An 18,538-nucleotide genomic window follows, 5' to 3' on the forward strand; every position below is an offset into this window, starting at 1 on the left:
TGGACTTAATATGCTACCCTGTGGTAGTCCTATATTTGTAAGACGTGGAGTAGAGATGGAATTGTTGATTTTTAAAACCGTCCATCTATTAGTGTACAGTGTCCTCAGAAATCTAGCTAAGTTGATGGGAAAACCAATGTCTACTAGTTTTTTATACATAATGTCCAAATTAACGGTATCGAATGCACAAGAGACATCTAGAAAAGCAGCCATAGTATACGCATTATTAGTAAAGTTTATTAGTATAGATGAGACTAAGGAAGTTATCGCATCTTGAGTTGATTTTGATTTTCGAAATCCATATTGAGATTTTGGGAAAATATCTTCTTGCTCTAACCAGTGTTCAATTCTATTTTTTATTAATCTTTCTAACGTCTTTAGGAAGCAAGAAGCTAGGGATATTGGTCTATATGAACTATAAGAATTTTCTGGTTTTCCAGGTTTTTTAATAGGTATTAGAATATATTCCTTCCAACTCTCTGGAATTTGTGACGTGTCATTCCAAATTTCATTAAAAATATGTAATAATGATATTTTATATTGAAGTGGTATATGGTATATCATGGAATATGAAATATTGTCTTTACCTGGAGCACTGCTATTTTGTTGACTAAGTACTCGATCTAACTCCCACAATTTAAATGGTTGTTCTAAGCCAAACTTATCCCTTGAAACTGTTTCGCTGTATTCTGGAAAATATTGGGAAGGTACCCACTGAGGAGATATTTTATTATGAAATTCATCTAGCCAGCTTGAATTTGGATTTATTGGAAACTTGTTGGACTGTTTGCGGTTTTTAAAGGCGTTTACTTTCTTCCATACTTCACTGATTTTTGTTTTGGAGTTAAGGCTTTCGCAGTACTCTATCCAATTCTGTTTTTTCTTTTGCTTGAAGAGTTTTTTTGCGACAGCATCAAGTCTCTTAAATTCAAATAAATTATTCCTTGTAGGGTTTTGTTTATATTTTCCGTATGCAATTTTACGGTTATCAGCAGCAGTTTTACAACTTTCGCACCACCATTGGTTTGAGATTTGTCTCTTATGTATGACGTTAGATGAAAACTTCGGTATTGCTAAATTGGCTGCTTTATTGATGTTTGCTATTAACTGTTGATAATTACCGGGAGAATTTTCAGCTTCTAGTACAGAGGTGTATAAGTCCCAATCGGCCTTGTTAAGATTCCAGATCTTATGAAAGTTTTCAGTTGGAGATGAAGTTGTATTATCTGTTTCCATGTTTATGATAATCGGAAGATGATTGGATCCATAAGGATCTTGTAAGACACTCCACGTTAAAAAATTTGAAAGATCTTGAGTACAAAATGTTAAGTCAATAGCAGATGGACTGTTACTAGTTGCTAATGTGGGCGACCCATCATTCAGACATATCAAATTACAATGATCAATACTGTCTAAAAGTTTTTTACCATAATTGTCTTCAATTTCACAGCCCCATGCGATACTGTGGGCATTAAAATCGCCACCAATAATAAAAGGCTTAGGAATATCTGTAAAGAATTCCAACCATTGTCTTTCAGATATCTGGGTTTTTGGTTCAATGTATACTGAGACAATAGTAATAGGATCTTTGTTTCGAAAAATTTGAACTGAAATACATTTATGAGTGAAAGGATGTCTATTTTTAAGATTTATTTCTTCACATCTTATGTTTGATTTTAATAAAATGGCAGTTCCACCATACCCGTCTGCACGATCTGATCTAAAGCAATTATAACCTTTAAAATTATAATAGTATTTTGATTTAAACCAGGTTTCTGAGAGTAATGCTATGGAAATTTGATTTTGATATAGCAGATATTCTAAATTTACTTTATTAGCTACTGCTGAACGACAATTCCATTGCAGCATATTCATATTTGTGATGTCTGCGAATTTGAAGACAAGGGTTGGTTTACATGATTACTAATTAATTGAACTATTTCTGACTCTGATACATTAAAATTGTTTGTTTGTTTTATATTATTTATAATATTGAGAACTACTTCTAAAACTAAACTTATTGTTGAATTTAATTCCTCTGATTGTGATTTTACTCCAACTGAGTTTTTTAAATAATGTTGACTATTAAAAATTCCTCCCGAGACAAAAGATGAGTTTGGTTGAGAAAGAATTTCTTGTCTTGAAATTTCAATGGGATTAGGGCTAATTGGCCTGTGCCTTTTGTTTGGGCTTGAAGATGTAGGAGAAGAAAACATGTAATTAGTAAAATTATTTTTATACGATTTGGGTTGTAAATTCTGGGTCTGCGAGAATTGTGGTTGAGAAGAATGAGACTGTATTATGCTAGATGGGGTAAGTCCAGATTGAATCCGTTGGGGATAATTTGTCGAGGAAATTACACTATTTTCCATGGCAGAGGTATTAAGAGCGACTATGTTGGCGTATGTATTTTTTGGGACCTGTTTATTTGCATCAAAGAAATTAACATTGGAAGAGCTCATGGTTTCCTTCACAATTTGTTGCCTTTTAAATTCTGGACAAGAAGATAAATTAGTTGTAAGGTGATTTCCTTGACAGCTAAAGCAACGTGGTAGGTAGTCAGTACTAGTACAATCTTTTGTGGTGTGGGATTCCTGACATTTACTACATCTCGGTCTACTTCTACACTGACTACCTAGGTGGCCGAAACGGAGGCAGTTATAACATAATAGTACCTTTTGTTTGTAGGGTTCTACTTCCTTAATAACCTTATTAATAGAAATATATTTTGGCAAAATTTGAGATTTAAAAGTAACAATGCAAGACTTAGTAGCAACATATTCTATTGACTTACCTTCATCTGTAATTTTTTCTACTTTACGGTTTATTCTTTTAACGTTAGAAACTTCAAAATTGCAATGTTGATCAAATGGTTTTATTTTACCTTTTATATACTCATCCGAAAAGTCTTGTTCAATATCTCTAATGACGCCCTGTCTATGGAGAATAAATTTTGGAATGTACAATACAAAGTTATTTTTAACAAAAATGTTATCGTTTTTATGAGTTATTAGAAAATTCGCTGATTTATAATCTTTTAACTTGATTCTAATCCTATTCCGACCTATAGAATCAATACTAATAATTTTGTTATCTATTTGCGGGAAGTTAGAGAGAATTATATCTCCAATTTTGAGAGCATTTAATTTGCCTTTGAATTCAGCTGTATTATTTTCAACATAAATATGGTATGGCCCTAAATCAGTACTTACATACACAAATTCCTCTCTTTCTTTTGACATAATATTGTCGATTTTATCATTTGTTGACGAATTTTGATTAATTAATAAATTATTATCAGTACTTACCGGATTATTTTCATTACAAATGTTACTTTTAATTAAGGGTTGTCACCTGTCCGACTGGATAAATATCCATACTTACATCTTTAATTAAACTTATCTTTTTTTGAGGTATATCTGGGGGTACAGGGTCAGGGGGTTTCCCCCCGACTTGCAGCTCCATTTAATTGGTTTTGAACACTCTATCCAAACTTCCTTATATACCACCAAATTTGAACAACTATTTTAAGACACAATTTTAATCGGATATTGTTTAATTTGGTTTTTCTCTTGCCGATAAACACGTCTGAATCGTAGGTGAACTACAGTAGAACTTTAATGAAAAAAAAAAAAACGCTAAAAACTAATATTTTCTTCGGAGAAATTTAAAATATTGGTTTTCACTTTTGACGTTTTTTTGACATTGTAAATATTGAAGAAGTTGTTGAAAAAATAAAAAAGTAGTTTTATGAAAAGTCACAAAATCTCTAGTTCTTTCTTAAATTTAAATATATAAAATCTAATAATTATTATGTGTATAATAGTAGTATTTTTGTAAATATGTGTAGAACTGATATACCACATACATTTGAGGAGGCGATGAATTCTGATGAAAGTAAGTATTGGGAAAAGGCTATGGATAATTTTTTCTTAAATCTTCTTAAATAATATGGAATTTTTTCTTAAATCTTCTTCGAATTGTACTTAATATGCTTATTTAATTTAAAAATTAAATAATTCTACCATAGCTTCGAAAAAAATTCACAAAAATGTGCTTGATATGTTGATTTCAAACCATACCCCCCCCCCCTTAAGCAAACAGTATGATTTGGAAAACAGTAAATTATATAGTACTCCTATGGAAGTAAATTTAAAGGTAGATAAAGCTGATGTTTGTGAAAGAAATATTAAAATATTAAATATAGAAATTTGATAGGTGCTTTATTGTATATAAGTTCGGCAACAAGGCCTGATATAAGTTTTTCTGTTAATTATTTGAGTAGATTTCAAAATTGCTATAATGAAACACATTTTAAATATGCTTTGCGGATTTTAAAATATTTATACTTAACTAAAGATTTAAAATTGTCTTATAAGAAAAATGAAAAAGTAAATATTGTTGATTGTTATGTAGATGCCGATTGGGCAGGTGATCATTTAGACAGAAAATCTACAACTGGGTATGTAATTAGATTATTTGGTAATGTAATTTATTGGAAATCAAGAAAGCAAAAGAGTGTAACAAAAGCTTCGACTTTTGCAGAGTATGTAGCATTGTCGGAAGCAGTAAGTGAGTTAATATTTGTAAAAGAGTTGTTAAGATTTTTTGATGCAAAACTAGAAAAACCGATTGATATCTATGAAGATCATTCTGGGGCATTAAGTATTGCAAAATATGGAAATTTTACAAATAATTCAAAGCACGTGGAAGTTCATTATCAATATGTTCATGAGTATGTTAAAGAAAATGTAATCAATGTAGTTAAGGTAGATTCAAATGATAATATTGCTGATATTTTTACAAAGTCCTTGTGCCGAGAAAAATTTGAAAGATTTCGAAATATGTTAGATTTGAAAGATTATTGATGTAAATACAATATAAATGTAAGGAGGCGTGTTAGGAATTACATATTATATTGTATATAATGTAGGTTTGTGTGTAGCGTTTATTAGTGTGTACAGTGAACAGTGTCTAGCGCGCAGTGTTAGGGTCGCGCAGGCGTAATGAGTAGTAGGATGAGAGACTTGATGAGGGAGAGATTAAATGTCCAGCAAACGACGGCAATGTTGCCAGATTCCTTTTAGCGGGAATTTTAAAATTTTATAGCAATTTGGTTTTAAATTTGACAGTTCTGTTTTCTCAAGTCAAAGTCAAAAATCTTAACCTTACTTTTACAAGTGATTAGGATTATTATTATTTTATTTACATGTAAATTGAAACAATAAATATTGTGCTGTGTCATAATTTCAAACTCATTATGTTGCAGTCTTTTCCAGTTGATAAAATTGCAATTCAAAAACTTTAGGTAGGTACGTGTAACTTCCACATTATTATTTATTTTTTAAGTAGGTATTAAGGTTGATGTTGATATCAAAAATTTAGATTTCAAAGATAGTTTTATGTAGGTAGATACTAATAGAGTAATACTAGATAATAGATTAGATACAAAGTAAGCTGTAAGTAGTATAACTGCCCATGTAATCACCTGTTATGTTGTTTTTTTTTTAGATTTGCACTGTATGGATGATGGCACAGGAAGAGAACAAGAGTACAAGAACATGAAACATCTTATTATGAATGTATATGTATGTGATCCTCAAAAAATTATTTTACAAAACAAGATAGAGAAAGAGCTTTAAAATCCCAAGGATCCTGCAAAATGTTTATTTGGTGTACTAGTCGAATAATAGTATCTAAAAATATTGAAACTATTTTAAAACATATTACGGACACGAGGATGATATAGAGCACTTACATAAATACCAAAATCAGATAAATATCTCTTCAAAGTTTATTTTGAGACTTTCTTCAAAAATGTAAGTAAAATATTTGCATATCGATGGAGGAAAGGTAGGACTTCGTAACTGAAAAAATTTTATAACATGAGTTACTTCAGTTTTCGCTTTAGAATAAGTGTATCGGCAGCTATTAAACAGCGATTACAGCTGGGAAAGTTTCCGGAAGGCTTCCAAAAGGCTTTCCCAGCTCTAAAAGCTGTTTAATAGGTGCTGATACACTTATTATAAAGCGAAAACCGAAGTAACTCATTTTATACAAATTTTTCAGTTATGAGGTCCTGCCTTTCCGCCGTCGATATACACAATATAATTTAAAACAAGAATGTTACCACTAAACCACTTTTTTAAATATTACTCATGAATATTTACTACAGTTTACAAATTCAAACTAGTGTGTTTGATTCTCCTATACCTATATTTTACTTTTTTAGTAAACTTCAGACTGTTCAGGATAGCATAATAGCATAGGAGGCGAATTAAAAAGAATTAATTTACTTACAAGAAAAGATATCACAAACATTAAACTCTCTTATGGCATTGATTTGAAAGATGGGTATATGTACAATGATGATGCAACCAGTGTTTATTTTTGGGTTGAATGCTTACAGACTCATGTCCAATATTATTTTACAAACAACAGGGCATACTAATGGATATTCATTCTGAATTTAACATTTATGATTTTTGTCTTATTTTCCTTAATACTGTGCCAAAAGGAAATGTTAATTAAGTTTGGTAAATCCTTTATCGCAATTGATGGGCTCAATTCCTATGACTTTGAACTTATGACAGTATTAGTAAAAGATGAATTTGGGAATGGATTTTGTACTGCTTTCTTATTTTCAAATAGAAAAGATACCTACTTTAATTTACCAATTTTTTTAAATACATGTCTGTGTTGGTATTATATGTATAGTCAAATGTTTTCATATCAGGCATAAGCGACACCTTTTACAATGCCTCGTCAAATGTAATGGGTATTGCTCCTAATAGACTGTTAAGTGCCTGGCACATAAATAGGGCATGGTAAGTAAATCTTGAATAAAATATCTGATTCTGAAAAAAATCCTATTATGTATACAAGATGTATTAATGATGGTTTAGAGAGTATTAATAGCTTTTTGGGTAGACTTCTAAGTGATGCAGATACATAAAATTTTAGTAAGTATTTCCAGTAGAACTACTGCAATAACATCCAACAATGGGCGTATTGTTATAGGAAGGGGTTGTGGAATTAATACCAATATGACCATTCAAAATTTTCATAAAATTTTGGATAAAAGGGTATCCATTAGTTGTTATCAGTTAAGTTTAAAACTTGGCACTCATGGAGAGCTATACCATAATATATAATAGGTATATCTCATAATATTACATCTCATATTGTTCACTACAGTAGTAATGAGTGAGCCTGCATACACAGAACCATAATAATATATTATAGTTTGTGTATGCAGGCTCACTCATTACAATAGTGAGCAATACGAGATATAACATATTATAGTATAAGTCTCTGTGCATGACCAGATTAACATGTTTGGTGCCCATCTCGAACAAGCTCCACTTGGCTGGTACCACATACTTAAATCATTTATTTAGTTACACAGTACTACTCACATAACTTATGTGTCGTCAGTACCTTCCGTAAAACCTTCGTGATGCTACCCATACGTCATGGCCACTGAATGTGTTAAAGCTTGTTAATGTAGGAGAGTTATACTAAAATATATATCTTATATTATATTGCCTTAAATAGAAAAAATATCTTATTTAAATTGTATCCATGTAAGTTTTGATTTAATGAAATAAACCTTTTAATCAAAAAAGTGTTGTTTACTTGTGTACACCCAGCAATATCCTGATCATAGATAAATAATAATATAGTATTACCGGATCCTGATATGCAGACGCCAATAGGGCTTTTCATTGATTGTCATTTGTTTCGAGCTTCTGTCATGAGTCACATAATATTAATGTATCTACGTCATACATCTTTGGTTTGTATAATTGGTATATACCAATAATGTACGACGTAGATATATTAATATTATGTGACACATGACATAAGCTCGAAATAAATGACTGTGAATGAAATGCCCTATTGAATAGGGCTTTTCATCGATTGTCATTTGTTTCGAGCTTTGGTCAAGTGTCACATAATATTAATATATCTACGTCATATGTCTTTGGTTTGTATCATTGGCAATATCAATAACATATGACATAGATATATTAATGTTAGACAACACATGACAGAAGCTCGAAACAAATGACTGAGTGAAAAGTAGGGTGGCCATACGTCCCGGTTCGGCCGGGACAGTCCCGGTTTTGACCGCTTTTGAGGGCGTCCCGTCGGTTTCAGAAAATTCCCTAAAATGTCCCAGTTTCACGCAAAAATAAAAAAATGTATATTTTTACTAACAAAGATAATAATTTATTAATAGTTTCATCGCAATTCATAAAAGCTTAAAAAAACTAGTACAGTTTTAAAAAGTGCATGAAAATGTATCGTGTATGTGCTACTTAATGCGTGTTTTGTTGCATCGGCTGTACTTCGCGATGAACGAGAAGCTTTTCTTGTTGACTGTACACTGTACCGTCAGGTGAGCCTACCGACATGCACATTCGACAGAAGTGCAAAATTCTCTCCCTAAAAGGAGATATGTGCTATGATTTAGCACATTTTTATATTATATTTTTATTTATATATAGTTGATATTTTTACCAACCCATTTCCATGGATTAACTTCACCGGGGAACCGCCCCCCCCCCCCCGGTAACTACGATGTCCCGGTCTGAGTCAAACCATTTATGGCCACCCTAGTGAAAAGCCCTATATCATGTAAATACAAGTGATAAAGATGTCTTTCTACGGCTAAAATTGCACAGCCTAAAGACATCATTTATGTAACTTCTTAAGCCGTCACAAAATGACTGCAATAAGAAAATAGAATTTATTAACTCGCCTCGCCCCCAGGCAAAGTAAAGGTGCTAGGCCACTAAGAATGTTTTTTTCAATTTTTTTATTTTGCGGCTTTAGCGCTTAGCTATTTAGCCAGGTACATGATGAGAATTAATACTATTATAATACATATTAAAACTAATTCAAATTACTAGTAATTTTATTAATATTCTGAATAATTATGTAACCACTTAATACTAAAATAAAAAAGTGTCCATCTATACTATCCCAACATTTTCACCTTTGAAATCGTAAATTTCCATTACCATTAAAAAATAATTTGTACTGTATAAGTATATTTCTTTTGAGCTTCATTTTTTTTTCAAAATACTGCAACATGAGTTGTAAATTATGACACAGTACAATACTTGTTTCAATATTTACATGTAAATAAAATAATCCTAATTACTTGTAAAAGTAAGGTTATAAATTTAAGAATACAGAATTCTCTTTTAAAACCAAAGTGTCATTATACTAATTTTAAAATTCCCGCTAAAAGGAAAAAGGTAAATCTGGCAACAGTGCCGTCGTTTGCTGGACATTTAATCTCTCCCACTTGATGAAGAGGACATCGAACATCGCAAGCAATGGAGAAGCGTCGTGTAATAATGTAGCGTAGTTAGATAGGGAAGTTAGATATGTAGTTTGTAGGCAATAAAGTAAGTTGTAACTAAAGCCGTTGATTAATTCGATCCACCATCCTTCTCTTAACATGAACCAACTAAAAAGGTACCTATCTTGTATTACATAGTATTGAGTTTGTTTAAAATGTTTTTTGTTTTAATAGTCTAAAATTATTATTATTTTTTTAATAGTACTAGTTATTTCAATGATCTGGATTCATTAAGTCTGATAGAATTATAATTACTTTTAAGTTTTTTAACTTGGATATACGCTCTGAGCTTCGCTGGTGTCGCTCCTGGCGGATTACTAATCAACTTTCACCGGTAATTTTTAAATTTATTATTTAATTGTTATCGCTTAATATTTACAACGCTAAAAAGTAATTAAATTGTAACAGATTTTTTTAAGATTTTGCTAATCGTTTTGACGTTCTATTGATGAAATATTAATTTCTTACTTCGGATACTTTCACAATTATCGTGTAGATGGCGCTAAGATTATTAGATTAACTTATAATTACATATTACGGAACATTAAAAAAACGTAAATTCAGTATTTAAAACGTAAGTATATTTAAGGTAAAAATATATACCACAGCTTTGACCAACTAATATTTTTTATAATTAATGTTTTTAATTTTAATTTTAAATTAATCGCTTTGACATTTATGTAAAATTTCCGGTAAACGTTTACAGACTTGCCACTACTGGCGCTCGCGAATTTATAAATATCCCCTCTACGTACGAGCTCACAGCGTATATGTACCTAGTTATAAGATCTAAACTGTTTTAAAATTTAATTATTGTTATTGTACTGTTAATGGGGGTTTCCCGTAAATAAGTAAATAAATAAAAATAAAAAGGGTTTTGTATATGGTTATTTTTGTTTTTTGGCTTAAGTTTCTGCTTCTGATATGTACCTATCTTGTATTAAATAGTATTAAGTTTGTTTAAAAGGTTTTTGTTTTAATAGTCTAAGATTTCAATAGTACCAGCCATTATGGCCGGTTTCACCAAAGACAAATAGTAGTTTATTCTAAGAATAAAGTTATTCGACCAATAAACTGACATTTTTCCATTTTACTAACGTCAAATAAGAATTATTATTTTATTTATTTATCAAATAGGTCTGGATCCCGCGTATGAAAAAAAAGTTGATTAATAGCAAGCTGAAAATTTGTTAATAGCTTAAGGGTGTCTTGTCGGATAAACTTTGATATATGGGAACACTGGAACAGGGGCAGTTTTAATTGTGGAACAGGTTAAAAATTTGGAACGGCCAGACCACGAAAACGGCACATTTATTTTGTCCGACAGAATAGACTTAAACTCTCCGAACAGAGATTAAACTCTCATGCAAAAATCAGACTGCTATTTATCACCTGTCATAATTCCTGTCATTTGACATATTCTACATGTTCCACTCATTAAAACGCCTATTTGGTGATAAATAGCAGTCTGAATTTTGCATGAGAGTTTAATCTCTGTTCGGAGAGTTTAAGTCTGTTCTGTCGGACAAAATACATGTGCCGTTTTCGTGGTCTGACCGTTCCAAATTTCTAACCTGTTCCACAATTAAAACTGTCCCTGTTCCAGTGTTCCCATATATCAAAGTTTATCCGACTAGACACCCTTAAGCTATTAACAAATTTTCAGCTTGCTATTAATCAACTTTTTTTTCATAAGCGGGATCCAGACCTAAAATAAATAGTTGCTCTTTGCGATTAAATTGGCAAGTTAATCTCACTGTAAATATCTATAACAAAGTAAATTTATCAGTTTAACTTTAAATTATCAAAGTTATATTGAAACAAAATAGAAATATAAACATCTAATAAAGTTTATTCGACAAATAACGATTAATTGGTTTGCTTGTTGGTGAAACCGGAACTAAAACTATTATATTCATAATAGTCTATGTACTACATACACACACCGGCAAAATTAGCCGAACACGTTAAAAATGGGACATGTTTGATGTCTCGTATTTCATAAACCAGTGGTCGATTTGAGTGATTCTTTTAGTATGTTATAGCCTTATTATTTAAGAATATCAGTGTAATAATATTGTTGCTAGACAGGTAAATGTCATTTTATACCGGGTGTAACAAGCATACTGTGTTTTTTTCTTAAAGTTCGGACCGCCCTGTGAAATATTCCAGCATATTATATAAAATATTAAAATTTAAACTCGTTTGTAGAATTATGCTTTCTTAACATTTTCTTTTTTGATTCATTTGCTTATGTTGGAAAATAAAAAGTTATGTGCTTTAACAACTAGCCATGTTTTTTATCAATAAATCCTCATAGTAGGGGAGAAAAGTATGCTAAATTTGCAATTACTCGAGCGATCTTGTGACCTGGAGTGGATTGTGAAGAGTGGGTGCTACAACCAAAAAAAGTTAAGTTAAGTTTTCCATAAAGTGTGGGACTCTCCATTTTTCAATTTAATTTTCCATTTCCACCAATCGTTTTTTCCGATTATAGCGCTATTTATCCATAATAGGAAAAAATCTTGCGAATAAAAGTTGCTTATTTTTACGTCAAGGATCCAAATTTGCAATAAAAATTGGGGCTCCTATTTTATATTTTAATGTAACCCCCCACCCCACCTCCGTGGGGGGTCGTGTTTGGTGCCATTCGGTAGATTTTTGAAAAATATTGAATAGGTGTATTTTGCAGTTTTACGATCTGATGTTCATTTCGCAAAATATCGCAGGGTTCGTATTTATAATTTTTAATTTACCCCTCTGCGTGGGGTGTCACGAGCCACCACGGAGGTGAGTTGTGGTATTTAATTTAAAATCTTAAATAGGAGCCCCAATTTTTATTGCAGATTTGGATTCTTTACGTAAAAATAAGCAACTTTTATTCGACATATTTATTCGAATTATGGATAGATAGCGCTATAATCGGAGAAAAATGATTGTTTCAAATGGAAAATTAAATTAAAAAATGAAAAGTCCCCCACTTTATGGAAAACTTAACTTAACCTTTTTATGATTTTAGCACATACTCTTCACAATCCAATAGGTTTCCATAACGCTCGAGTAACTGCAAATTTAGTATACTTTCCTCCCCCACTATGAGGATTTATTGATGAAAAACATGGATAGTTGTTAACGCACATAACTTTTTTATTATCTCACATAAGTAAATGAATCGAAAAGGAAAATGTTAAGCAAGCCTAAGTCTACAATCGAGTATTAATTCTAATATTTTACATATGCTAGAATATTCCACAGGGTGTTCCAAACTTTAAGAAAAAAACACAGTATGATTGGTACACCCGGTATAAAATGGTATTTACCTGTCTAGCAACAATATTATTACAACGATATTCTTAAATAATAAGGCTATAACATACTAAAAGAATCACTCAAATCGGACCACTGGTTTATGAAATACGAGACATCAAACATGTCCCATTTTTAACGTGTTCGGCTAATTTTGCCGGTGTGTGTAGTTAGCTGAATGATATATTAAGATTCATTAAGTCTGATAGAATTAGGGCCGGTTGTTCGAACGCTAATCAACAATGATCACTATCAAATATTTGATTACTGTCACCAAAACTGTCAATGTCAACTTTTATTTTGTTGCTGAAAACATAATTGATTATAATTATGAGATTAGTTAATCAATTAACATAACAATTATTAACATAATTGATTAAGTAATTTCATAATTGTAATCAATTATGTTTTCAGCAACCCAAACAAAGTTGACATTGACAGTTGGTGACAGTAATTAAATATTTGATAATGATCATTGTTGATTAGCGTTCGAACAACCGGCCCTTAGAATTACTTTTGATTTTTTTTAACCTGTTGAGATGACTTCAGATTTAACTATTGTTTTTGTACCAGTTAATGGGGTTTTCCCATAAAGAAATAAATAAAAAAAATAAAGATATACATGTATGTATGTAGTGTCCGAGTAAAAAATATTGTGAATTAGCTTTAAGCCGGCGAAATATGATATTCTTCAAATAAAGATATTATATCAAACGTTTAAGAAGCGGCCCTTTGAACGCATCTGTGCTTTTACGGCCAGACCTCCCATATCTATTCACAAGTTTCGTGCAAAACCTTAGTTTTAGTTCGGTAGCAGTGTAGTACTGGAGTGTATGTGTGTTAAGTGATAAATACGAGTGTTTTGTTTGCTGTAATTATTTTGAATATTGGTTTAGTATTTAGTGACGGTTTAAGGCATCATGGGGCCCTAGGCGGCCATAAGAAGTAGGCCCCATTATAGCGACCATTTACTTAAAACAATTTTACAGATATTTATGTTGTTTTGGAAAGTAGTTACTCCAAAAATAAATTACGGCAATATAAAAAAGATCATTTTTCTTTTTTTTTGCATTTCATAACAACTTCTCATTCATAATCCATAGCTAATATGCCAAAGGAAAAAAGGGATATCGTGTCGATATGTGATTTTGCCCTGAGTATGAGTGCCACCCCTTCGGGGGTGAAAAAACATACATTCAAAATAAGTGCGGAAATGGATAAACTGATTAATTCTAAGTAACTTTTGTTCTATCGGGTTTCTTCACTAAATCAATACTTTTTGAGTTATTTGCGAGTGAATATGTTCATTTTTCAACAAAAAAAAACACTTTTTTTAACTCCAAAATTAAGTATTTTATCAAAAAAATATAGCGTAGGTATACAAAATTTTAAAAAATGGTGTATGTATGAAATATAATAGACCCAGTATAAGCAGAACTGGAGCTAATAAAAAGTAGATTCTTATTCGACCAATTCCAAATAAAATATTTCAACGTAAATAACCAAAAAATGAAGCACTTTTCGGTAAAAAATCATCACAACTTTTTTAAAGCGTCAAAAAAGTTTTATTTTTGTTTTTTTTTAACAAGTTTCAAGTATCAAAATTAAGCAAGTAAAGCTTAAAATAATGATGATTCCTTTTTTGGCAAAAAATCTTGAAAATTTATGAAAATCTTGAAAAAACTTATAAATTAAGTTTATTATTTATATGATCTGTAAGTTTCACCGGTTCACAGTGCTTATTTTTCAAAACATTGAGATTTAAAGTAAAACAAATTTTTTAAAATTTTGAACAAAAATGTCTTTTTTTTCAAAATAACTTAAAAATTATTAGTGGTACCAAAAATCTTAAAGAGTAAAAAATGTAGGATTTGCTTTTCTGAATATTTCAGATTTTTGCTTTTTTGGAAGATAAAAATTGGTTAAGATATGACTGTTCAAAATTTGCATACCCTGGGTAGAGAATTTTTCATTCATTAGAAATTAATAAATGAAAATAGTTTCTATCCTTGTGGGATCGGTACTCACCGGAGGGACCGCAGACATTCGGATACAATTAGCGTCTCTTTGCACTAGGTACCTGATTTGAAACATCTACTGTACCATGCCAATGGCCATTAGTTGTCGAGGCATTAAGCCAAATAAAAAAAATTGCATACACTCGTGATTAGTGGCCTGTTCAAGCCCTTTCTACTACAGCTCTTTTATAAATAAGCACTTTATACCGATAAAACTCACAGAGCATATAAACAAGACATAGGTAAAGTAGCTTTTGAAGCAGTAAGAATTAATTTCATTTGAGATGCTAATTAGGAAGTCATTTTCACCAGTTTTTTTTTACCCAAAAAATGGGATCAACTTTATTCTGAGCGTACCTTGGCAACTTTTTATGTTAGAAATTTTTTTAAAAAACAAGAGTAATGCTTTTTTAAACATTTAAACAAGTTATGATGAGTTTTCCATGAAAAGTGCTTCATTTTTTGATTATATCACGTTGAAATATTCGATTTGGAATTTGACGAATAAGAACCTACTTTTCATTAGATACAACTCTGCTTATACTGGGTCTACAGACTGCACACATACACCATTTTTTCAATTTTTTAAAAGCTATATTTTTGCTAAGAATATTTTTTCGATAAAATACTTACTTTTGTGTTATTTGCGAAAAACCCATCTAAAAACGTTATTTTTTGTTGAAAAATTAAGATATTCACTTGCAAATAACTCGAAATGTATTGACTTGATGAAAAACCTTTATTGAACAAAAGTTGATTAGAATTAGTCAGTTTATCTACTTCCGGACGTATTTGGACAGTATATTATTTCACCCCCGAGAAGGGGTGGACTTAACCGTAGAGCAAAAACACCCATTGACACAATATCACTTTTTTCTTTGACATGTTAGCTATGCTTATACCAAATTTCATGTTGATCCAAGCTGTTTTTTCAAATCCAAAGGTTCTTTAAAATCCGGAGGTTTTGCAATATTTTACCTTGATTGAATGGACTATAAGGCCCATCGGTGGGTAGAAATTGAAAAAAAAGTACCATACCAAAATAATTACCAGCTTCTAAGCAAAATTTGCTTGCAAAATTGATTACCAAATTAAGGGGAATGATTAGAACATGGAGAATATAAAAATGCCTTTGAAGATAACTGCTTAATTTGTCTTGAAGTCGGTTGTATTTTCCTGATATTTGACAGAAGACAAAGCAAAAAACTGAGTTTGATTGGAAATTATAAATTAACCATTCTCTTTTCTTTTTGTCTCAGTTAGCCATATTTGATTTTTTTAACATTATAATTTTTTTTAAATTACTGCTTAAATAATTCAATATTAATTAATGCATTTCTGTGGGATGCAGGCCCCATCAAGTGCCCGGGCCCTAGGCGGCCGCCTAGTCTGCCTAATGGTTAATCCGGCACTGTTAGTATTTCGTTTGGTGAGTGTAAAGTGTTGATTATTGTAATTTAATTAATGTGAATAGTGATGTGGCGCCCGTGGGATAATGTAAATATCGCATACGATAACGCTGATATTGTAGAAATTGCCAGGGTAGTGTGAATGTAATTACTAAAAAAAAGTGCTCGTAAAGAAGATTCGAATGCATTTGAATGCAGAAACGCAGCAAGTATGTTTGAATGTATACAAAAATGTATATACGAAATTCGGCTTCGATGAAACACTATTGGCACAAGCCACCTCTGATTTAACAGAAATTCCACTTTCTACTGTATATAAAATAGTTAAAAATGAACCCTATCATCGCAAGAAACGATGTGACTACAAATTTTCAAGACCTTTAAATCCTTCACTTGTAATTGAAAACCACAATATACGACTGCTACAAAAGCAATGAAATAGGTACCTACAATAGAAATAATAAGAAAAAAATTGGAAACAACCAGTCGAAATATGAACTGCTGTGAGAAAACTCTTCAAAATTGGATAAAAAAAATGGGCTTAAAATTCAAAAAAATAAATAAATGTCAAGCAATTATGGAAAGCCAAAGAATAGTCAACAGATGTAATATGTACCTAGAAGAAATTACTAAATATAGTCAAGAAAATAGAAGAATTTATTATTTAGATAAAACTTGGTATGATACTCACGATACAGTAAAGAAAGGATGGACAGATGGTTCAAGCATGTGCATACCAGAAATGCCTGCAAATAAAGGCTTGCAGCTAATTATTGTACATTGCGGAAGAAGTGAGGGATGGGTTCCGAATGCATTAAAATTATGTGGGAAGAAAATGAAAGATTGTAATGTTGACTACCACAAGAAAATAAAAGCTGACATTTTTGAAGATTGGTTTGAAAACTCGCTGATCCCAAACTTGGAGAAAAACAGCATAATAGTGCTTGACAACGCTTCGTATCATTCCCGACAGCTCACCAAAATACCAAATACATCTTCAAAGAAAGCTGACCTGCAAAATTTTTTAATTGAAAATGATTTGTATTTCAAAGATTTTTACAGAAAACAACAACTTATTGAAATTCTACACACGAAGCAATTTAGAAAATTATACGCTCTAGAGAGTATTGCTGAAAAGCATGGACACACTATATTCAGACTTCCCCCCTACTTTTGTGTTTTAAATCCTATTGAGTTAATTTGGGGACAATTAAAACCAAGGATAAGACATTCAAATACATTTCCTAAATTTAACAAAAAGGTAATTGAGATAATTAAAAAAGAAGTAGCCAATATTACCATAGACTGGCAGAAAAGAATCGCCAGAGTGATCAAAGTGGAAGAATATTATAAGAAGATTGGGCACTTCCACATTAATGGTGGAAATAAATTTATTATTGAATTGGGCGATGATAGTGACGAAGAAGATACAGAAGAAGGAGAAAATAAGTTAAGTGTATCAGTATTTTAATTGCTGTGTTGTGCAATTCATTTTCCAAGCATAAGTGTAGTAATGAAAAGACTATGTTAAAAAAATATTTTTAGATTTTGTATTTTTAATAAATGGACATGCTTGCATTTTGTGCTGAATTTTAAAAGTTTTGAACTGTATACCTAAAGTAATTTTAGATCTAACTGTGTTTTTATAAAGTTCTTTTATTATCCATAATTCTAACAATAACAAGATTAATTATAAAAGCTATTCTACATCAGTTATTAATGCAAGCATGCAGTAAGAGGGAGGGTCCCTGTGAGGTTAAATGTAATTAAAAAATTGATAAAATTAATTTTAACACATACGATATTATGTACTGCTTTAATGGTATTTACCTAAGTATAAATAAATATTTTTAACCACATATTTAATTACCAGAAAAAACCAGCTGCTGGCTTAATAGCTTAAAGAAGAACAACCCAAAGCTACAAATCTTACCTATTCCACTATATAGATTGCTTGAACAATAAATAAGGCTTTTATTCACCTGTGGATAAATAGTATGGCTATATCAATACAGTTCAATTAACTGAAAAAATTGATTTTCCGAACACTCCTGCCCCCCAATTAGTTCAGATAATCGACGCTCTACACCAGAACATATAGTGTTACGTTACATTGTGAAAATACTATAGAAAATGAAGAACATAGAGAAATGAGAAGAAGATTAGAAAGAATTGAAATAAAAGATATATTACAAAATGAAGAATATTTTGGAATATTAAACAATCTAGCAGAAATAATAACTAAAAAACAACAAGAAATCTATAATAATAGAAGAAGACAACAAATAATCCAACCCTGATGAAGTTGAGTAAGATAAAGTTAAAATAAATAAAATAAAATATAAATTCAAAAATAGATATTTACAATTATAAAAATAATAATTCAATATAAAATAAATAAATAAAAATAATAATTCAATAAATAATTC

At 30.9% G+C, this 18,538-nt stretch overlaps 1 long non-coding RNA gene across 1 annotated transcript; it reads left to right on the top strand.

Moving 5' to 3' along the window:
- The first annotated feature begins 5,114 nt into the window (after positions 1 to 5,114).
- LOC126886499 (uncharacterized) lies at positions 5,115 to 7,780 on the top strand. The gene is made up of 4 exons (XR_007698646.1): positions 5,115 to 5,308; positions 5,512 to 5,819; positions 6,233 to 7,186; positions 7,259 to 7,780. It is a non-coding gene; the product is annotated as an uncharacterized LOC126886499 (long non-coding RNA).
- The last annotated feature ends 10,758 nt before the right edge of the window (positions 7,781 to 18,538 follow it).

Source organism: Diabrotica virgifera, chromosome 6 (genome assembly GCF_917563875.1).
Source record: "Diabrotica virgifera virgifera chromosome 6, PGI_DIABVI_V3a".
Taxonomy (NCBI): domain Eukaryota; kingdom Metazoa; phylum Arthropoda; class Insecta; order Coleoptera; family Chrysomelidae; genus Diabrotica; species Diabrotica virgifera.